We start from the raw sequence: 24,230 nt of genomic DNA, 5'->3' as shown, positions 1-24,230 counted from the left end.
GTCAACAGTAGGTGCTTACTAGTTAAGTTTCTGGGAGGTTAAAAGTTATATTTAGATTTTCAACTATGCAGGGGCAGAGTAGGGATCAGCAACTGACTCCCACATTATTCAAGAACTCATGTAACTCAAAAGCACAAGAAATAAATCATCTGATTGTGAAATGTGCAGAGGAACTGAATAGATACTTTTTCCAAAGAAAATACATACTGATGGCTATCAGGTACATGAAAGACACTCAACGTTTTTAATGATCAGGGAAGTACATATTAAAACTTCAATGAGATATCACCTCATATCTGTTAAACATAGGGAGCATCTTTAAAAAATTAAAAACAGAACGACCATATGTCCAGTGAATCCACCTCTGAATATTTATCTAAAGAAAATGAAAACACTAATTCTAAAAGATATATGTATACCCACATTTACTGAAGCATTACTTACAATAGCCAAGACATGGAAACAACATAAAAGTCCATCAGTGGATGCATGGGTAAACAAAATGTGAGATATATGCACAGTGGAATGCTATTTAGCCATAAAAAGAATGAAATCTTGTGACATTTGTTATTTGTGACAACATAGACAAAACCGGAAGGCATTACACCAAGTGAAATAAGTCAGACAGAGAAAGATAAAGACCATATAATTTTACTTATATGTGGGATCTTAAAAAAAAAAGAAAAAAGAAGTTCACAGATCCAGAGAAGACTGGTGATTGCCAGAGGCAGCAGGTAGGGGGTGGCTCAAAAGACTTATAAAGAGGGTCAAAAGGTACAAATTTCAGTTATATAATAAATAAGTCATAGGGATGTAATATACAACATGGTGACTCTAGTTATGTTCTAAGAAAGCAAATCTTAAAATTTCTCATCACCAAAAAAAAATTGTAACTGTTTGGTGATAGATGTTAACTATACTCATCATAATCATCTTCAATATAGACAAATATTGAATAATTACATTTTATACCTGAAACTAATGTAATATTATATGTCAGTTAAGCCTTAATACAAATATATGCTTATAATATAATTTAATATAGTATAATATATATATAATATATATTATAATAATATCTATTTATTTACGTATCTAGATATAAATCTAGATATAGATAAAAGAAACTCTTTCTCCATGTGCATACAAACAGGTCATGTGAGCATGCAACCTTATAAACCAAGAGAAGAGTCCTCAGAATGAAACCTATCCTGTGGCACACTGATCTTAGACTTTCAGTCACTATAACTATGAGAAATAAATTTCTGTTGTTTAAAAAACAAATACAGAAAATAACAAAAGTTGACAAGGATGTGGACAAATCTGATTTCTTATAGATTGCTGGTGCAAATGTAAAATGGTATACCTACTATGGTAAACAGTTTGGCAATTCCTCAAAAAGGTAAACAGAATTACTATATGACCTAGCAATTTCATTCCTAGGTATATACTCAAAAGAACTGAAAATATATGTTCATACAAAAACATGTAAACACAAATATCCATAGCAGAACTATACATAATAGCCGAAAAGTGGAAACAATCCAAATGCTCATCAACTGATGAATGGATAAACAAAATATGGTGTACTCATAGAATGCAATATTATTCAGCCATAAGAGGAATGAAATACCAATACAGACTATAAAATCCTGAACTTTGAAACATGCTAAGTGAAAGGAGCCAGATATAAAAGGCCACATATTATTTAACTACATTTATATGGCAAATCCTTAAAGGCAGAAAGTAGACTGCCAAAGGATGGGGGAAAAGGGGATGGGGAATGACTACTAATGTGTATGGGGTTTATTTAAGGAGTGATGAAATACTCGAATTCAATAGTAGTAATGGTTACATAACTTTGCAATTATATAAAACAAAAAATAAAACAACAACAACAAAAACTCCACTGAATCAAATACTTTAAAATGGTAAATTTTAGGGTATGTAAATTATATCTTGATAAAAAAGAACAAATAAAGAAGATAATGGTTATTGCTGATTATTGTAGGAAATTATTGCATCTTGTAGAGGAGGAGATATCAAAAATAATCCAGAGTATCAAATACATGAAATATTACATTACTAATATATACTCCTTTTCTCCTGGCAGCAGAAGCTATGGCGTGCTCTCAAACTTTCATGTTGGTGACAGATTCACTGCGATAAGAGCTTGATAAATGTTGGTTGGCTGAATGAGTAAATGAATGGATGGATGGATTCCTCATTCGTTCCCAGTTTGCTTGTGCAGAGCTTTCATCTTTACACCTACTTTAAAGAGAGGGCCTATAGTCTAGAGATACCTTGGTAAGTGACGACCTTTCTCCTTGCTTAAGATTATATTAAAAAAAAAAAAAGATTATATCAGAATGTGTTTATTTGGAGTAAGGGAGTTTGAAGACAATGTTTTGAAATTAATTTGTTTAACATGCTCATCGTTGTTAAACAAATTAATTTGTTTAACATGCTCATTGTTACTGGTTCCAGAGGAAGATGAAAGGCTTCCCAAAGAAGAATCTACTACAATTCCACATAGTCAATGGGAACTTAAGGATCAACTTCAAGAGGATTAAACACAACTATCTGATTTTTTAGGACTTTCTGTTATAAATATTACAAATATTTCACATAAACTATAAATAGCAAAAGGTTGAAAACCACATAATGTAGTCAAATAATTTCCTCTGTACTCAGAATATCCCCCTCATGTACTGACTTTAAGGACACTCTAATCAATGATTAGCTTACTACAGTTCTACTTGAAAACTGTGCTGAATGACAAAACATAATGGACTTGTGTTTTTCAAATGATACTGCCATTGTTTTTCTATTCAATTGTCATTCATGTAGTCCACAAATGAAATCTAGAGTGCACTTCACCCCTGGAAAGAAGCTAGCTGTCTTAACACATACAAAGAAAGCCACTGGCGGTGAAAAGCAAAGAAGTTGGGCAGTGAAAAGCAAAGAAGTTGGGGGAAGGCCACAATTTCAATGTTGATGAATCCCCTAAAGAACCAAAAGAAATATAAAAATAAAAACACATATCATCTCATAAATTAATAATTAATTAATTAATTAATTAATCGGAGAGAGAAGCAGTCTCCCCACTGAGCAAGGTGTCTGACACAGGACTTGATCCCAGGACTCTGGGATCATGACCTGGCTGAAGGCAGACACGTAACCAACTGAGCCACCCAGGTGTCCCCCCACAAACATATTTAAATTATCACCTTTCTAGACAAAGATAAGAATACTTACGCGCTGATAATTCCCTAAAAGTCAAAGAAAATTGTGGTAAGTAGAAAGCTATATTCAGCTTGTTGTAATTTGATGAGGTACACAGTTTGCCTAATTCACTTTCAGTGGCAACATATAGTTTCCCTTAATCTGTATGCATTTATAAAAGATAGAGGACTCCTACTCTACTGATAACCCAGTGACGTCTATCCCAACTCAAAGCTTTTAAATTTTATCTTTGCCTTCTTTTTTTTTTTCAAACCAGGAAATTAAATGTGAGGGCTTAAAGTTCAAATAAAAATCTTTTTATAGTGTATCTGATAATGACTCACTTGCTATAGTATAAAATCATATCCTTCAACATTTAAAAATTTATCCATTTCTTTTGCAATTGGATAGTTTCATTTTTCATCCTCTACTGCCACTTATAAGCAGCTCTACTAAGTAAATGATTGCTATTTTAGTGGCGTGAAGGATAAGAGAAAAGGGAAGAAAAGTACCAAAAAGGTGAAATGAATCTGAAAAGAGAAGAAAATCTGAAGACAGTTTGTGCGTAAATGAAATCAAACACAGAAAAGACTCACTAGAATAAATATAGTCATGATTATCCCTAACTTAAATAATACTGTTTTTCCCCCCAAGAATTTGATAGTTCATATTTGAAAAGCTGAGACTCAGAAAAGCAAAGCAAAGGTCACATAGTGACCTAGCATTGCAGGTAGGTAATTAGGAAGACAGGAAAAAGCTGCTTCTTTTCTTTTCTTTTCTTTTCTTTTTTCCTTAAGATTTTTATTTATTTATTTGTCAGAGAGAAAGAGAGCGCATAAGCAGGGGGAGCTGCAGACAGAGGGGAAAGTAGGCTCCCTGCTGATCAAGGAGTCTGATGTGGGACTTAATCCTAGGACGCTGGGATCATGACCTGAACCAAAGGCAGACATTTAACCAAAGGAGCCACCTGGGTGTGCTAAAGCTGTTTCTTTCTAATGCTGGTTTTCCTCACCATCCCAATGTGGCCACCAGCAGCTTCCAAGAATTGTAGCCTGTTATCCCCATTGATCAGAAAAGGAGAATCTCTTTAGCTAGGAGCCCCAGAAAACATCTCAAGTCTCCCTGATCTAAATTAAGTCATATGCAATTACTGAGAACTTAAAATATCATTATTGCCACTGAACAAAGAGAATTTTAAATTTTTTGTCCTTTTAATTAATTTAAAAAACCATATGTGACTTGTGGCTAATCTTTTAAGCAGCACAGCCTAAATTATTCAGAGAAACAAAAATCAACATAGACATGACATTCAATCACACTTGTTAAAATGTTAACAGGTAGGTCATAATTTGGCTAGGTCATATTACAGTCCATGCTGCAGAAGTAAAAACTTTTTTACCCCAGTTATTCACTCAGCAGATATAAACCAAATGTGGCCTTTCCACTTTAAAGAGTGAGAGCAGGAAACTGTGGTTTACATACTCTTAAGGCAAGTAGTGGCATTACTTAATCTTGTTTAGTTTTAGGATATGAGTAGAAGGTGTTATCCTTCTGCCAGAGGAATCACAGGAGACACGCATAGATGCCTCACGTACAAAGCTCCACACTGCAGAGAAAAGGATGGAAATCTGAAGAAAATAATGAATACCACTGACACCATAAACCTACATTGACTACGAGGATTACATTTTAAGTAATAAATAAATAAATAAAACAAAATGTTATTTCATCCTACAATGCTATTTAGTCAAATAATTTCTAAGCAAGTGTAGAAGTACCTCTCTGTTGACTTTTCATTCCAGTAGATAGTCCAAAATGTAAAAGCAGCAAACATCCTGCTTGGTAAATTTGCCTCAGTGGGCATGTTCCTGAATAACTTCTCGTGTAATGCAGCAAAGGAAGTAACTGGCTTTATCCCCAAAATTCGCTCAGGTTCATCCCTCATTGCTGGTGAGGGCACACATCACGGCAGAATGTGTCTTCAAACAAATAGCAATACACCCAGATGATAGAGAGAATTGTGTTATAGAACCTAATGTCCATGAGCCAATAACCATTTGGAAACATTTTAATGTCAGAGCCACAGAGAAGCTCATTACATTGAGGAAAAAGAGGAGAACTAGTTTATAAGAAGACTTAAGGTTTCTCTTGTTTTATTTTTTGAAGCACAAAGAAAATATTAAATTTTAAGCTATCATCAGCATGTTGAGAAAGGCATGCTGAAAACAGTGGGAAACTGGAAAATACAAAGAATAGGGTCTTTCGATATATAGTGTGACATATTAGAAACTGGATATGTTTGAGCAGGTTTCTTCCCCCCACATGTTAATTTAGTTCTCTTTGTTAGGGGTAAAAAAGAACCCCACAATGATGGCATTCAACATGATACAGCAACACTCTAATATAATTACTGAATAATTGTTTTTGAAGTCATTGTCCTAGTTAGAGAAATTTCACTATTCTGCACTCAATTTACTTTCCGATTTGAGTAATCTCGGCTTTCATAATGACCTAGATGACTTTCTCAGTAGGACTAACACATAAGTATCTTCGAGTATAAAATGGGAATAATGGGGCGCCTGGGTGGCTCAGTGGATTAAAGCCTCTGTCTTCGGCTCATGTCATGATCCCAGTGTCCTGGGGTCAAGCCCCGCATGGGGTTCTCTGCTCAGCAGGGAGCCTGCTTCCTCCTCTCTCTCTGCCTGCCTCTCTGCCTACTTGTGATCTCTGTCTGTCAAATAAATAAATAAAATCTTTTAAATACAGTTTTAATACATGTATTGATAGATAAGTATGTATAGAATACGTCAGATGTATAGAATATGTCAGCCCATTTAGAGAAATAACTGAATAAAAGAATATTCGAAAAGCAAACCTTAATAAATGTTGTATATAACACAAGATAATTCTAAATGATTGTAGGCAGAGTGCTGATTTTAAATGAAATAACACATAAAAATATTGTGAAAAAAAATACTGGGTAGAGGAGCAGATTCTTTGTATTTGCTCACTGGTTGGTTTTCCACACTGTAGTCAGAAACAACCTTAAAAATGAATTTTATCAAAAAGTAACATCACGGGGACGCCTGGGTGGCTCAGTTGGTTGGACGACTGCCTTCGGCTCAGGTCATGATCCCGGAGTCCCGGGATCGAGTCCCGCATCAGGCTCCCAGCTCCATGGGGAGTCTGCTTCTTCCTCTGACCTTCTCCTCGCTCATGCTCTCTCTCTCACTGTCTCTCTCTCAAATGAATAAATAAAATCTTTAAAAAAAAAAAAAAGTAACATCACGAAGTGCTGAAGTCGGTTAAGCGTCTATCTTCAGCTCAGGTCATGATCCCAGGGTCCTGGGATAAGCCCCATGTAGGGTTCCCCACTCAGTGGAGAGCCTGCTTGCCCTCTGCCTGCTGCTCCCCCTACTCCTGCTTTCTCTCTCTTACTCTCTCTCTGTCAAATAAATAAAATCTTTAAGAAAAAAAAGTAACATCAATACCCCCACCAAAGGAAATGGGAGTGTGTGTGCGCATACACACAGCCCTTAGAAACTTAATCTAAGACAGAGTTAGAATACGTTGATGACAAAGATACCATGTACCATCCTTTGAAGTTGTTTGGTGACAACTGTAATAATGCTCATATCTTTATGTTTCTTGCTGAGCTCTGAAGCGAGAATTCTTAGTTCATTTAGGATGAGTCTGTCATCAAAACAAACCTAAAATGCAAGCAGCAGCAACTTTATTAGCACTTACTGATCCCCCAAAGTGATAAATACATTTGTTTACTGATACGTTCAAGCGAAACTGTTGGCAGAAGAGCATCTACTTGGACTGGTAAGTAGGTAAAATTTACAATACACAAAAAGGCATAGTATAATCCTAGTCACAGCCAGAATCTACCTGAGCAATAGTCACCTTCTGTGGCATAAGGGCCACGTTGTCAACTTGTAAGAAACTTCAAGGTCATTGATAATTTCTGTTAGTTTACATATCAACATATGCTTTGCATCTCCGTACTTCAAACCTTTAGTTTCCTAAATATTAACCAACTGTCATTTTCTTACAGGTGCCTAACACACAGAGTCTGCCATTGTCTCTTGGGCTTTTATTTCTTCTCTGAGGAACTGCTCCATACACTTGTTCAAACGGGTTGTAAGATGCTTCCCTATGGGACTTGTTGGGCCAACAGCTTTCATCTTGAATCCCTTTTCCTTGTATTTTCTCCGCAGTGTGCTTTCTAACCATGTACTTGTATTGGAGTAACGATAAAAATCTCTGCAATCTTGTCCCTTGGGATGCTGTGTCATCCTCCCTCCTGTGTCTATCGACACCCCCATGCCTGCAGACCACAGCATGGTTTGCTCCGCTGGAGAGCAGCAGAGCCGGCTGGATATAGGTAGAACACACTATACAAACTGTCTCCCTGGTGAGGGAAGGCGGGTGTGTGCGAATAGGAAGAAAAAGATAAGCACAAAGCAGAAGGGGCTGCCAAACCTTCAACCTAAGGAAATGACATGGGATGAAGGAGAAATGGGTGGGAACAGTAAAACTAGCCAGGCAAAACTTAAAAATAGGCTGACAAGAGATCATTCCTCTTGATGTATCAATCCCTGTGGGCTGGTAATGGTTTCCAAATGGTACAAAGAAGCAGGATACTCCCAGGCCTTGTGATTTTCATAGACAACTGAAGAGAGTAATTTCTCTAGTTCCTGAGGATTCTAAACACTGGCAACCCTTCACATAGGGTGGAGTGTGATATGCATACACACGTACCCACATGCTTCACACCAAACCTGTTTTACATCTTTTTCATGCCCAGAATAAAAATGTTGGATATTGTTTCATGTCAGTGCATATTCCTCTAAAACAAAACAAAACAAAACAGGTTGAGGAAATAATTAAGTTCTCCTGTCTCATAGATAGAAGCAATGCCAAATTCTCTCCAGAAATGGTTGCATTTCCAACAAGGTATTAAAGTAGCTGTAAACAAAAGAGGTAATTATTTTTTGAAAAATAAAATTTCATTAACAGTCTTGAAGGAAAGATCCACCTAGTCCCTTCAGAAAGCATAAATGTATCCCAAATGTGTCCCACTGACTCACTCCACACCCTAAACCCTTTACACGATGCATCAAAATGTCTAAGGATTGCGAGACTCCTCCATAAAGAAAAAGGGAAGTTTGAGATTGACCTCAGAATGAATTTCCTTTGGGACTGAGGATCCATGCTTCAAGAAGAATTCAATACTCAGTCAGTAATATTTCCAGTCATAAGCTCACTGCCTTAAGTCCAGTCAGTAATAGTTCCAGTCATAAGCTCACTGACTTAAGAAGCAGGGTTCAAATTAGCAGTCATTTGGTGATTCTAGAGAAGCAGCTAAGACTGACACTAGTGTCTTCAATTTTGGTACAATACGAAATGGTATCCATCAATTCCCGAGAGTCTAGTTTTTGTAGGAATATCTCCCAGTGAAATCAACAAAAAATTAAAAGTTATGCTCTTTCAAGTAGTTTCAGAGTCCTTTGGGAAAAAAAAGTCATTGACTGCTCCTTCACCAAGATTTCATTACAAAGGTCCTGATCCTGAGACTAAATAAGGACAAAGAGCTAGAAAGTGACAAATTCAGATCTCTAAGAAGAAAACAAAAACAAAAACAAAAACAAAAAAGCCTTTTGCCCCGTTAAGGTGGATTAAGGAATATAGTAGCTCTAAGGAGCCAATCACAAGGGAAAATAGCATCAAAACTTAAGAGTATTCCAGCTACAGCTTAAATACTGAATAAGAATGCATACAACATTTCTAAACTAAATGCAATCTATTTCCATATTTGGATCCTCCTTTTTAAAAAAAATAATTGTTATTTTATTGTGACAAGAACACTTAACACAAGATCTATTCTCTTAAAAAATGTTAAGTGTATAATACATTATTTATGTGTTGGATCTGTAACTTTTTAGTCATAATGCATGATACGAAAATAACACACAGAGACCCAAATACCAATCCCTAATAACTTCACTTATATATTGGACACAGTACTAAAAAGAGACAGAGGGCAATGGGGATCATGTCATTATTCTTCACTCATTCTCAGGCAACATACCTTGGCTATATGAAATTTAATGTATTTCATTATGACTTTGTTTCTTTGCATAATTAATTGTAAAGTTTCTGACAACACACTGGAGGGTGAGCAACCTTCTAATTAATGATGGTGAGGGGTGATGGCCAAGGGGTTGAGGAGGCATCGTGATGGCACACTGACCACATGCTTAAGACAGAGCCAATTCTTTACTGGCAAAATGAAATGGGAGAGAGAACTAGTTTTACCAAGAATACAATCTGACAGCAAAGTCAAGAACTTCCCATTTGAAATGTTGACATTTCCTGTGCTCTAAGATTGATTTCATTTTAATCTACCCGAGAATGTACGTGGAAGCAAAGGAAATCTTGTAAAGAACTATGTTCAGTTTTACCTTTCAAAGGAAATATTATAAAAACATCAATTCATTTCTTTTAGCAACCCTGAAACAAAACCTCAACTATGTGTTTGTAATAGGAAAATTGGCAATATAGCACTTTATTTATTTATTTATTTATTTATTTATTTATTTTATTTTATAAAAGATTTTATTTATTTATTTGACAGAGAGAGAGATCACAAATAGGCAGAGAGACAGACAGAGAGAGAGATGAGGAGAAGCAGGCTCCCTGCTGAGCAGAGAGCCCCATGCGGGACTCGATCCCAGGCCCCTGGGATCATGACCTGAGCCGAAGGTAGAGGCTTAACCCACTGAGCCACCCAGGCGCCCCGGCAATATAGCACTTTATAAAGCAATTAAAAGGGGCCCTAGAGCAAGACTAAATCCACTAAAGTTTCATAAAACCTACCCTTCAGTTGTTGATTTTCTTTTTTTTTTTTAAGTTTTTCCCTGTGTCCTTCTCTTCACCATGATATGCTCACACATACAAATTCCATCTCAAATACATCCCCAACTATAACAATATTGAATGCCGTTTATATTTTTTGAAATTTCATCGAAGCATAGCAAAGAATGTCAGAACAGTTTTAATAGGATCATTTTAGGACTACAGTGAAAAATCTCTCTGCTCAACAAATTAAACTAGGAGAAAAAAATGCTTTGCCACAGTTGGCATGGTGTCATGGACACTGGCGATAAAAACGTAACAGCCTTATTTTAACTTCTTTATAAAGAATGTAATCAAGGGACGCTTGGGTGGCTCAGCCAGTTGAGCATATGCCTTCCTGCCTTTGGATCAGGTCATGATCCTGGGGTCCTGGGATTCCAGCTCCAGTCAGGGAGCCTGCCTCTCCCTCTCCCTCTGCCTTTCCCTCCCTGCCCAACCCCTCTTGCCCCCGCTCCTGCTTGCTCTCTTGGGCATTGTCTCTCTGTCAAATAAATCAATACATTCTTTTGAAAAAAATAATATAATTGAAGCATTCACACATCACAACTAAATGCAAGAGGGAGAAACTTTATAACACTTCTTCACATAGACTTTTATCATCAAGGAAAGATCTGTATATCAAAGAAGTGAATCAAAAAAACATAATTCTCATGATGAATTAAAATTCTCTCCACTCTTCAATTTTTCAATTTTTATTTTTAATTCTATTCTGGAGCTTTCATTCATTCAAGATGCCTCCTTTGTCTTTGATAGCTCAGTCCCAGAAACAGACATCTTTACACACTCAACTTTGAAGATGGAGAAAAACCTACAGCTCCAACTGATATTTCCTTTCTCTCTAAGGAGAGAATGTGATAACACATTGCTGGAAGCCATTCTGTACTTTTCTTTTCCAAGTGTGTGTGTGGTGGGGCAAGGAGGGGGGTGTTAGGTTTTCATCTCAATAGACAATATCCAGCTTGATGATTTATCCTTTCTGGGTATCTTCTTTATGAGACGTAACCAAAACAAACAAACAAACAAACAACAAAACTTGTCTTGATTAAAATTAAGAAGGTATCCTGACAATTTTCACGTATCCCTTTTAGTCTTCTGATTACAAAATTCTGTCATTTCAATATTCAGAATTCTCTTTAAAACCTGAGTGCTTTGGGGGCAACAACATCAGGAACAACTTGTGATGGGAAGAGTCTTTTATTTTATTTTAAGATTTTTATTTATTTATCTAAGAGAGAGAGTATGAGTGGAGGGGAGCAGGGGTGGGGAAGGCTAAAGGGAGAGGGAGAAGCAGACTCCCTGTTGAGCAGGGAGCCAGATCCGGGGCTCGATGCCAGAACTCTGGGATCATGACATGACCTGAAGGCAGACACTGAGCCTTCCAGGCACCTGGGAATGGTCTTTTAGAAAGAAGGCCATAATACTACTCAGAAAAAGAAGATTCAAGGAGATTATGACAGCGGTCAATGTATCAGTTCAAATCCAGGACTCTGATTAATTTAAGCTGAAGAGAAATTTATTTGTAGAATCTAGTGAATCTCATCAAAAAGAGATTTTCGTATCAGTTTTGGCAAAGACAGGCTGTAGGGAATCTCCAGAAGAACTGGTAGCAAGAGTGTTTCAGGTTAATGCTCCTGAAATGAATCAGCTTTATACATGACCTGCCTGCCTGTTACTCTCATCAAGACTCAGAGTCCCAAGGGCACCTGGGTGGCTCAGTGGGTTAAGCCACTGCCTTCGGCTCAGGTCATGATCTCAGGGTTCTGGGATCGAGCCCCACATTGGGTTCTCTGCTCGGCCGGGAGCCTGCTTCCCCCTGCCTCTCTGCCTACTTGTGATCTCTCTCTCTCTCTCTCTCTCTGTCAAATAAATAAATAAATAAATCTTAAAAAAAAAAAAAAAAAAGACTCAGAGTCCCAAAGAGAAAGAGCCAATTGGTCTAGTTAAGATCAGGTGTCTTCCTTTTGGCTGAGAGAAACCAGGACATCTAAATTGACAGCACCGTCAGGCAGAATCCACACTAGAAGAAATAGTCAGAAAATCAATATAAACATAAAAGGAACAAGCAGAGAAAGGGAAGGTAATGCTAAGAGTGGGTCTGATTGCATTAGTTTTCTATTGCTGTGTGACCAATTACCACAAATACAGCAGCTTAAAAATCACATTTATTATGTTCCAGTTTCCATGGGTCAGGAAATGGGGTCCTTTGTTAAGGGTCTCAAAAGGCTACAATCAAGGTGTCAGCCAGGCTGTGTTCCTTCCTGGAGCTGGCAGTCTTCTTCCAAGCTCACATGTTCAGTGGTAGAATCCGATTCACTGCAGTTGTAGACTGACTAATAGTCCCATTTTCTTGCCGGCTGTCAGTCAAGGACTATTCTTATCTCCTGAGGCTGCCCCTTCCTTGCCATGTGGCCCTGTCACAATATGACAGCTTCAAGGCCAGAAGAATCTCTCCTCCATGCAGCTAAGGAGTCTTACATAATGTAATCCAATCAAACGCATGGCAACCCATCACTTCTGCCATATTCCATTGACCAGCAGCAAGTCACAGGTTCTGCCTGGACTTGAGGGGAGAAGATTATCCAAGGGCCAGACTCATTGTGGGTCACCCCAGGTTGTGTCACCAAACTAGGGGAAAAAGATCTCCAAATGGGATAATTTGGGGAGATGTATCCTTCATACAACACACACACACACACATAGACATTGATAGAGAAACATACCTCAAAAATTCACAACCCAGTACTTATCAACAATTTTCAGTTCAACCCCCAGTGAACCTTTGTATGGCAGAAACAGGCAAACACTACAAAGCAATGACAAACAAGTGCCACTTTGCATTGGAGGCTTTCTGAGTCTGAGGTAGATTAGACTCACAATTCACAACTCTCATAGCCCATCGTTAAATATCCTATGGTGTGCCTGGCAGAAAACAAAAGCAACTTGTTTAGCAAATAGCTGAGTTTCTAAATGCTGACATTATGTAATTTGTTTTGACACCTCAAAAACACTGACATTTCATCATATTTAAAGCATACTGAAAAGTTAAACATGCCCCTTTATCCCACACACTTTTGAGGAGCAAAGGAAACATGTTATTTGTAAACATCACAAATCCTATGACAGAAACGTGGGTTACACTGATAGATAACGGAAGCATCAGATCAGCTGCGTTTGGCGTTGCTACAATATCAGTGCTATTTCCCTCTTTTGTTCATCATTCAAAGGCAACTTTGATGTTGTCTAAGGAGCACAGGAATGTCAAATGGTGTAGCCACATGGAAAACAGTATGGTGCTTCCTCCAAAAATTAAAAATAGGATTACCATATAATCCAGCAATTCCACTTCTGGGTACACATCCAAAGGCATTGAAAGCTAAGAGATAAAGGGACATTTGTATACCCATGTTCATAGCAGCATTATTCATGACAAACAAAAGGGAGAAACAAGGGGCACCTGGGTGGCTTAGTGGGTTGAGCCTCTGCCTTCCGCTCAGGTCATGGTCTCAGGGTCCTGGGATTGAGCCCCACGTAGGGGTCTCTGCTCGGCAGGGGCCTGCTTCCCCCACCCCCCGACCACCACCGCCTGTCTCTCTGCCTACTTGTGATCTCTCTCTCTCTGTGTGTGTGTCAAATAAATAAATAAATAAAGGAAGAAACAATGCAAGTGTCTACCAGTAGCTGAATAGACAAGTAAAATATGGTGTATACATACAATGGAATATTATTCAGCCTTGAAAAGGAAGGGAATTGTGACACACAGATGAACATTGAGGACATTAGGCTAAATGAAATAACCCAATGACATAATGACAAATATTGTATTATTCCACTTATATGAGGTACCTAGAGTTGTCAAATACATAAAACCAGAAAGCATTATATTGGATGCAAAGGGCTAAAAGAGGAAAAGGAGAAAGAAAAGTTCTTTAAGAGGTACAGAGTTTCAGGTTGGGAAGATGGATAAAGGTCTAGAGATGCTTTGGTGGTAATGGTTGTGCAATGATGTAAATGTACTTAATGCTATTGAATCATGCACTTAAAAATGGTTAAAATAATAAATTCTATGTTATAAATATTTTATGACAGTAAATTTTTAAGAGGATAAACTTTGAGGTTAAGTGTGCTTGGTTCTGCTGTTTAGTTCTATGATATCATTGCTGTGTCTCCTCATCAGTTAAATGAGCATGAACTGATCAACCTTCCTCATGGAGTAGTGAGAAAGCACAATCTGAAACCTGGAAAGGCCTCAAGGAAATCAAATAAGAGAGTAAATTCTGCAAATCAGGGACTTTGCTTCATTCTGTGTTATAGCCCCATCACCTCCTAAGATTATCTATTCAATGGAAGTCCTTTGAAAAATACAAATTGCTATTTGATTATAAATTATATTGATGTTATAATTCTAAATGCATTTTTTAAAAGATTTCATTTATTTATGTGAGAGAGAGAATGAGAGAACAAGAGCATGAGAGGGGAGAAGATCAGAGGGAGAAGCAGACTTTCTGCTGAGCAGGGAGCCCATCGTGGGACTGAATCCTGGGACTCCAAGATTATGACCTGAGCTGAAGGCAGTCGCTTAACCAACTGAGCCACCCAGGCGCCCATCTAAATACAATATTTAAGCAGAAGACTTGCCCATTTCAGAAGCACAACTTTCATCAAGACTCCTCAGCATCTAAGCCACTTTTTTTTTTTTTAAAGATTTTATTTGTTTATTTGACAGAGAGAGATCACAAGTAGGCAGAGAGACAGGCAGAGAGAGAGAGGAGGAAGCAGGCTCCCCGCTGAGCAGACAGTCCGATGCAGGGCTTGATCCCAGGACCCTGAGATCATGACCTGAGCCGAAGGCAGAAGCTTAACCCACTGAGTCACCCAGGCGTCCGCATCTAAGCCACTTCTTCTTTTTTTTTTTTTAAATTTTAAATTTTTTATTTTTTATAAACATATATTTTTATCCCCAGGGGTACAGGTCTGTGAATCACCAGGTTTACACACTTCACAGCACTCACCAAAGCACATACCCTCCCCAATGTCCACAATCCCACCCCCTCTCCCAACCTCCCTCCCCCCAGCAACCCTCAGTTTGTTTTGTGAGATTAAGAGTCACTTATGGTTTGTCTCCCTCCCAATTCCATCTTGTTTCATTGATTCTTCTTCTACCCACTTAAGCCCCCATGTTGCATCACCACTTCCTCATATCAGGGAGATCATATGATATAGTTGAGAAAGGCAACTATCATATGATCTCTAAGCCACTTCTAACAGGTCTATCCAGTGGCCTAGTTTTATTGTCTCCATCCCTCAGCACTTTATGTCTAAACCCAATCCCTTGCTCTTATACTTCTGAATTCTCTTAATAACAACTATAGAATGATTAATAAGATACACTATTTCAATTTACAGGTGGGAGAAATCCTACCAGCTTCTCAGAAACAATGGATAGACTAGAACATCAAAGAAATGAAATAATTTGGTTATATCCCAGATCTCACACCAGTGCCAGGTTCCACCCACAGAACCACAGAGGGGTAGCTATGTATGTTCCAATATGGTCAAATCCTGATCCCTAGGACTCTGAGTTGTGGTTTAACTCTCCCTTTGACCTTTGATCAAAACATGAATATTAATGAAGGAAGGAACTGTCACATTGAGTTTCCAAGAGCTTGGACAAGGCCGGGGCTGAGCCTGAGGTCTTCCAATATCAACTGGTATCTGACAGTCTGAAGACGGCTCATGGCAGACATCACCCAGTCATGGATTATCTATGAAGTCTGGCCTTTCCCTGCCCCTTGCATATGATCACTCAAAGTTTTACAAATTGCCCTTTCTCAAATAAAACTGCCATGAAAGCAGTGATATTTGTATGTGATGCCCACTTAATTTCTCTGGTCTCTTCCAAAGTGCATAATAAAAATGGAAAATGTCTTGCTGTAACCCCGACAGACCTGGAAAGAACTGAATATATCCCTAACTTAGAATCCATCTCTAGTACCCTAATATTCCAAGAGTCTAACTCTGCAATAGTTATTAAGCACTTGCCTCAGCCACAGAACTTTTTTTTTTTATCAAATTATTGAAAAAATAGATAAATAGTAGAAGACACTCAGTAGCGAGGTTAAAAATATCTAGAGTATGCAAGACTGAAGTCAGCCAAGTGACTTTGAGAAAGATAAATTCTCCATGACTCAACTGATCTTCTGAAAATTAGGTAAAATGACACCTACTCCATAGTATTATTGTGAAATTTAAATGAGCAATGGATGTAGGTGCCAAACACAGTGGCTGGTATGTAGTCAGCACTCAGTGAAAGGTACATGTTGTTAGAGTCATGAGAGATACTAACGATAAAGACAAGGAAGTTGGAGCTTTCATGCCAGCCGTGGAACTGGCTCTCAGTGCTAGGGAAGTAAATCTGCCTCTCAAACTCGAGAGTTGGAAAACTGTGGGAAAGCACAGGGGAGAGAGTGATGGAAGCACCCCCTGCCTGTGCATTCAGACACATGCAGCCCCCTCACAGAAGGGAGAATCAGACCACACTGACATGCTCATTTTTTTCATCTTTTGCATAGACTGCATAAAGGCAAAAAAAAAAAAAAAAAAAACCCACAATACTGGGTTGTTATCCTTTTTTTGAGTTTACTTCAAAATATGTGGAAACATTCCTCCCTTCAAAAACAAGTTACTTTGAGGACAACGGGAATCTGGGCACACACATTATCAGCCTATTTCCAAACCTCTTCAGGCTGCTTCCACTTAACCCTCTTCAGCCTGCTTCTCTCTTAACCCTCACACAGCTTCTGACCTGGGCACTGTCTCTTGTATTAGAATTGGTTCATCAAGGTGCCTGGTGACAATGTGATTTTGAATCTTCTCCCCCACACAAGTCCTTATTCATCCTGGTGTTCCCAGTTCTGATACAGGGCAGCCAGCAGTCCCTTCACAAAAATTAATTCAATCATGAATGAAGGAACCAAGGAGGAAACCATCCTTATTCCATTTCTTCATCTGAAAGAACAGGCCGATCACTAGTTCTTTCTCACCTCTCTTTGGATACCACTGCACACAGGCATCAGGCACATAAGCTCAGGGCACAGAACTCATTCCCTGGAACCAAATCAAATGATGGGGGCTGGAAACTGCACTATTGCCTCAGGCTCCTGGAATGTCATTTCCTAATTGTCCATACTTTGAGCTCTTTGGAAGGGGAACCACATCCAAGTCGAAGGCTTACCCGCCATCATGCTCCTGGCACATTCTGCATAGTTAATTTCTGCTCTCAGCCAACACATTATCACAACCTGTGCTTGTTGTCTCTCTGCACTCATCTCCCAACAGCAAAACGCCTCTCTAAGAACCAGAAGTGTTCTGCCTTTTTGAGCAGTATTACCCGTGCTAATCTCTTTCTGGAATTCTGGCATGTTTAACTTAAACAACTGGTCAATTTTTCTGAATGATTGAGTATTCCAATTTTTTCTCTCTATGCAGGCCAATGGCAAAACTTCCTGAGTGGATTCAGCAGGTGATTGTGCACGTATTTATGCAAATATCCAGTCATTTCGGGCTCAGAGCATTTTGTACTCAAGTTTACTTTCTCTTAAAATTCATATTCTTTGTTCAGCTGCTTTTCCTAATCCCCTACCTCAGTGTTGTGAATTCTGCCATTTATTTCCCAGCCTCTGCCTCTTACAAATGACAAATCCCATTTTGTTTGCAATCGTCTGTTCTTTGTTGGGTACAATCAGTAGAGGAGGCCTGCCATCTCTTTAGCTTCCTACCTCTCTCACATTAAGCACTGTCAGCAACCCTTTAAAAATAATTGATTGGACAATCTGTATCCTGTCAAGCTGTTTTCCCAATAGATATCTAGGTAATTAAAATCACCTAGTAGATTCAGGTCCTAGTGTTTGAGTGATTCTTCTACTTGTTACGGCAACATTTCATCCACTTTCATTAAAGTGGCAAAAGACTCTGATCACAGTGTTAGTTTCTCACTGTGAACATTCTGGAATCTATCATTTTTACTCTTTTGAATCCAAGTATAATCTACACCAGGGGCTGGCAAACTTTTTCTGTAAAGAGCCAAAGAGTGAATGTTATAGACTTTGTGGCCCAGATGGTCTCTGTTGTAACTACTCAACTTTGCCCTTCAGCATGAAAGGAGCCACAGAAAATATATAAATGAGTGGTCATGACTGCAGTCCAATAAAGCTTTACTTGTGAAAAATGGCAGTGGAATGAATTTGGCCCATAGGCTATAGTTTGCTGATCCCTGATCTCTGTAATAACTGCAAATCTGGACTACAGAGCAGAGAATTCTGGGGGTGGAGTCCTGGTTCTGTCACTCTTTAGTTGTACAAGCTCAGGCTAATTATTTAACCTCTCTGGCCCTCAGTTTCCTCTTCTGTAGAGCCTGTCTTGAAGGACACAGAGGAGGAGGTGAAAAAAAAAAAAAAAGCCAAATCATGGTGGGACAATCACTCTTTTCTGAGACATACTGGGGTGCTGTGAAGGGCTTTACCTAGACGGTCACATCACCTGAACTGTACCTCACACAGATTGCTGTGGTTCAAATACAGTTAAAACATTAAGGGAATAATACTAAAAGAAGGATATCTAAGAGGTTGGTAAAGTCAAAACAGTGAAAAATGATTATGTTTTAAACTGGGGTATGGGCAGTAAAAATGGAGAAGTAGTTGATTCCAGGAATGTCTAGAAGGAAATTGGCAGTAACATAAGCCATGGCCAGGGCAGCAATCACCAGGTACAGAAGGCTACCTACATGAATTGCAGGCAATGTGACATGCAGGAGAGATCATGTACAGTTTATTTAAACATTTCTAATTGGCCAAAATTAGAAATTTTGGCCCCTATGTTTCCAAGCTATCAAATCCCCATGCAGGCACTCTTACTTTATCAATGCTTATCAATGCTTATGGAAGCACAAGAGGATACAACAACATTATCGTATCGCCTTAACCATTCTTTATTCATTGCTTAGTATGCACCAGGCATTACCACATAAAAATCTTTGCCTAAAAGCTCAGGAATGTCACCATTGCTTTGCAGATGGGTACTAGTGAGAACAGGAAGTTAACTAGCCCAAGAATGACATAGCTAAGCAGAGAGAAGGCAGGGATTCAATCCCAAGGATGGTTGAGTCCAAAGCCTGTGTTCTTAACCACCACGCTCTACTGTCACTGATTAGAGAAGCTTTTTTCGAGAGTCCACGGGACTCACCTGCTTAACTCTTTGCTGTTTCTGAAATCCTGCTGAACCTGCGCACCATTGAGTTCCACGACTTCAGACAAGTCATTTATTGTCTCTTATCTACAGCTCTTTGGTTATTGCAAACAGTATAACTCCCACATTCCATCACATTAAAAAAAAAAATCTTTTAGGTAGTAGAAAAAACAAAATGAGGTCATTTATTCTGTTGTTTCATTGAAATAGAAAATGGACCAGATGATGTGAAGAATAGGCTAGGGAGTAGAAATTAGATCTTTCAGTAGAGTAAAAGTGTCATATGGCAGAGAGAGAAAGAATGGCCTCAGGAAGCATTAAGTCAGAGGGACAGCAAGCTTGGAGTGTATACTAGTTAGCTTCCTTGCCATAATTACCCTTCTGGTATGAAAAAAAAAAACTGATAGAAACCATAATCAAGAAGGGCATGTTATATGTTTAAGAAATCATGAATCATAAAGAATTATGCATTATTCTAAGGTTTTGAAAATGGAAATTAAAGATTTACAACTCTTGAGTCTTTCCCAATATCCTTTTGTAAACCTACTTTAAGTTAAATAAAGAGCTTTTTTTAAAGATTTTATTTCTTTATTTTAGAGAAAGAAGGGAATGCAAGCAAGTACAAGCTGGGGGGCGGGGTGGGGGGAAGGGAGAGGGAGAAGCAGACTCCCTGCTGAACAGGGAGCCCATAGTGAAGTTAATCCCAGGACCCTGAGATCATGACCTAAGCCGAAGGCAGATGCTTAACCAACTGAGCCATCCAGGTGCCCTAAATGAAGAGTCTGACAACAAATAGTAGGTCTTTCTTTTTTTTTTTTTAAACTACCAATTGGTATATGTCAGCTCAGCTTTCTAGAACTAAATCACTTTTTGCAAAATACATCTTTTTGTGACTTGCTAAAAAATGTTGTCCAGAAGTTTAAATATAATTCATTTCACACGTGTGTTTGTCTTTAATGTCATACAGCAGGGAGGAGGTTAGAAGGGGTAGAGGTCAGAAGGCAAACTGTTCATATTTTATGGTTTCATAAAATGCTGATATGGGAATTTAAATTCCAGGAAAGGTTTTGGGCTATAGGAGTTGTTCACAGACAAAACCCAAAAAACCTTAAATGTCATGAATCAGAAAAATTTACATGTATACATGTATCTAAAATAATGTGTATAAGTGTGTGATATCATCTGTTCCATATGTATAAGTCATATAATAGGTTATACATGTGTATGTAGGTATCAAATGAATATCAAATGCATATTTTTTAAAAAATATAATATGTTTCCTATAAATTTTATCAGTGGTTAATTGTTTAGTGGTATTGCCATACCAAATAGTTATGGTCAATTACTCTAATAGGGCAGTTAATTTAATTCAAGAAATACTTACTGAACACCTAATATGCATTTATGTTATGTTCTGCACTGGAGTACAAATGGACTACTCACAAAGGCAACACAATCCAGAAGACAGGAAAACAATGTAAACTCTGGAAACAAAATCTGGTGTGATTGTTGCAGCTACCAGGCTGTTGCTTACTGGAAGGAGATCTCAAGGGAAGATATTTAACCTTGTTGAACTCTACCATTCAAAATTTCTTCTGAGGGTTCAAGATCGGGTTGGACTGTGAAGGTGTGCTAGGAAAAAGGGAAGACTGCATGTTCCCTCTAACTCTTATCACAAAACTATCCCAAAATGATGTAGCCTAACCATTTCACACTGCACTGGTCCCCTTGCATATAACAGATATTCATTACATATCTAGAGAATGAAAAGTTAGAGAGAAACTAATGATTTTCTGGTTGAGCATCTTTAAAAGTGTTCAAGTTGACATTATAACATATATAAAGTCTACATCTTAAAGTAAATACCACAAAATTCAAATTTGGAAAAGAAGGAAAAAAGTAAAGTCAATTGCTTGACTCAATGAGTGAATTAATGGAAGAGTTATGTCTGGCTAGGGCAGTGGCATCCTGCTTTCTACTCTGAAAGATCTGGGTTCAGACACAAACCACACTTTTGTTATGTGAATTTAGACAAGTTCCTTAAGCTGCCTGAGGCTCAGTTTCCTCACCTGAAAAATAAGACTAATGATAAAATATTTGTGAGTAGTTGATGAGATGATATATATTAAGAAGATGAAATGGTATTAAGGAACCCTTTCTGCCCTCTTTGAATCTGGCACTGCCTCCAGTATAGGATGTTCAGAAACTACTGGGAAGCTCCCTATATAATTTGTTAACCTTGAGGGAAATACAGTGTTGTGCCCAGTAGCTTTTCTTGACAAATTTTTAGATACCCAACATGGCAATATCCCTGCCTATGTCACTGTTAAGGGTCTGATCCAGGGCAATGGGCAAATACGTATTCTGGTTCTCACATGTATTCGCTATGTATTCTTGTATCTGCACACCAATTTCCTACTGGGAAACCATCCTTGCCCTACTCCTAGGTTGCATATTTGATTGGATAGGTTGGATTCAAACATTTCTTCAAAAGCTGGAAAAGAATGGACCAAATCAAGGCACTTTATTCTCCTTGATACAAAGGGTGTTTCAGAGAAGGACACAGCCAGAAGCAATGATAGGCAATAATATTTTTCCCAGACTGCTGAAAATAGGATTTGAACCTGAGGGGCCAGAAGGCCAGTGCTGCTATAGTCATTTTGCCACCATGAGGGGATAATGGTTTGCAAATGAAGCCAAGACAAGGAATGCAAGCTGAGTTGGAGCAAAATACATGCCCTGGATCTTCCAGTTATGTACAAATAAAGTCCTAAAGGAAGGATGTATAATATACATATATGTTGCTTAGCAACTCATCTTATTTTTACCAATATTCTACACCTGGATTAATAGATGTAATATTAGTAAACATTTAGGGCTAAAGAAGGAAAGGGATAGTATAGATGCCTCTTTTTCTCGGGACATTTAAAAACAAAACAAAACAAAATCATGCACTTTTATTTTCATAGATGGGAATCAAAATGCAGTTTTAAATGTATCTATTTACTAATGAAGAAGTTATTTTAATGGCTAATATCTTTTTGTTGGAATTGCTTTTTAAATATAACATATAAAGTTAATGGTCTAAATCCCAAGATGGAGACTGCTATTAGAGGTGATTAGAGCATATGAGCAGGAAAATAAAAAGCCCAGCCCTGTAAGTAAAGTGCCCCCTGGAGGCAATATGGACACATGAACAATGTTGTCCCCCAAGTACCTGGACTATTCCAGTGAACTCAGGAGAAGCAGAAATGAACTCAGCCCATCAAATTACCTACCAAACCCTCAAATACTTGCTTATTCAAACACAACAGTTTTGTAGGATCTTTGTGGCAATCTCTCCTCTATCTTTTTGGAGTCTTCAATGGTAATGTCCTTAATTTGCTTCCATGTTTTTGAAGATCAAGCTAACCAAGTATAAATTAAAGGACTTCCCACCTCAGCTGGAAGAATGACCTGCAATGTTGGATTCCAGTGAGCAGAAATGACTCTGCTGTCTGTGGCTGTCTGCTGAGGCATCAGTGTGGCTGACATTACCTTTCTGAACTCTGGAAATGCAAAGAACTCATCCTCCTGTCACACTGTGACTTTCTGGACGTCTCTCCTCAGAGGTTGATGGTATCTGTTTCTAGGTTAGCCTTTTAGCTCTAGTCTCAAGAGCTGCTTATCAAAATAAGTCCTAGTTACAACCTATACTCTGGGCTTGTCGTTATACCTTTGTTTTGCCTTCTTTAATAATTTGCTTTCCCTTCACCTTATCCACATGAGTAGGTCCATTTCTCCCATGGCAACCCTCATTCAAGCCACCATCACTTGCCTGGGCTTTTGCAATGGCTCTTTTAAAACCACAGTCAGAGCTCATCACAATCCTGATTAAAACCCCCCTATGTCTTCACATTACCCTTTATAAACTATGTAAAGTCCTTGCCAGGACATACAAGACTATGTCCATGTTCTGGCCCCTACACAGCTCTCAGACTTAATCACTTGTTACTCTTTCTTTCTCTCTCTTTCCACCAGGTGCACCAGAAACCCTCCTGATTTATAAACAATCACCTTCTCAATATGCCCACAAGAGCATTTCTGTGGGTACATGTGAAGATAGAAAGAGAACTCCTCTTCTTACAGGAGTACTAACCCCATCATGGGGACCCCACCACCATCTAAACCTAAAATTACCTCCCAAATGTCCCACTTCCTAATACCATCATATTGGGGTTAGAGCTTTAGCATATGAATGGGAATGAACATAATGATATTTAATTTTGATTATCAATTTATATCACATTTTTTCCTCTAGTCAGCAACTATTTTTGGCCTCCAAGCTCCTACCTGGAATCTTCAATGTATTCCTGGGCATTACATACTAAAACCTGTTCTGGTTCAGACATATGTTACATGGACCTTGTGAATAAAAATCTGGTTACAGTAGAGGCAGACCTTTTTATGGTGGCCTTCAACCTAAACCACAACTGTGAAATCCCCTGAAAAGAATCTCTGGCTGATCCTACTTTGAATAGAGCCAGTATAATTGTCCATGGGAGAAATTCTCCTGAAGATGGCAGCCTTTCACTTCCAGGCTTTGGTTCATGCTGTTTCCTTTCTAGAATGTTCTCTGCTTTCCCCTTATGCGAAAAATTATCTATCCACGCTTAGGTCTTAGATCTTTGTTTAGGTTCACTTTCTTAGGTGTTCCTCCTCTGTGTTCCTGTGGGTCCTGGTCTATCACCATCATAGTTTCCTTTACTTGGCCCTTGGCTTGATTATATATCCTTCTAAACTGTAAGCTTAGGACAACAGGAACGAAGTCGCCTTTTTCACCACAATATCCATAGCATGAA

General features: G+C 38.4%; 1 protein-coding gene across 1 annotated transcript in view; it reads right to left on the bottom strand.

Annotated features, from left to right (window-relative positions):
- MACROD2 (mono-ADP ribosylhydrolase 2) overlaps positions 1-24,230 on the bottom strand; it is a 1,971,474-nt gene that overhangs the window by 842,871 nt on the left and 1,104,373 nt on the right. The window lies entirely within an intron of this gene.

Source organism: Mustela erminea, chromosome 7, assembly GCF_009829155.1.
Source record: "Mustela erminea isolate mMusErm1 chromosome 7, mMusErm1.Pri, whole genome shotgun sequence".
Lineage (NCBI taxonomy): Eukaryota > Metazoa > Chordata > Mammalia > Carnivora > Mustelidae > Mustela > Mustela erminea.
Note: the sequence above shows the minus strand (reverse complement) of the source record. Positions and strands in the feature narration are given on the sequence as shown.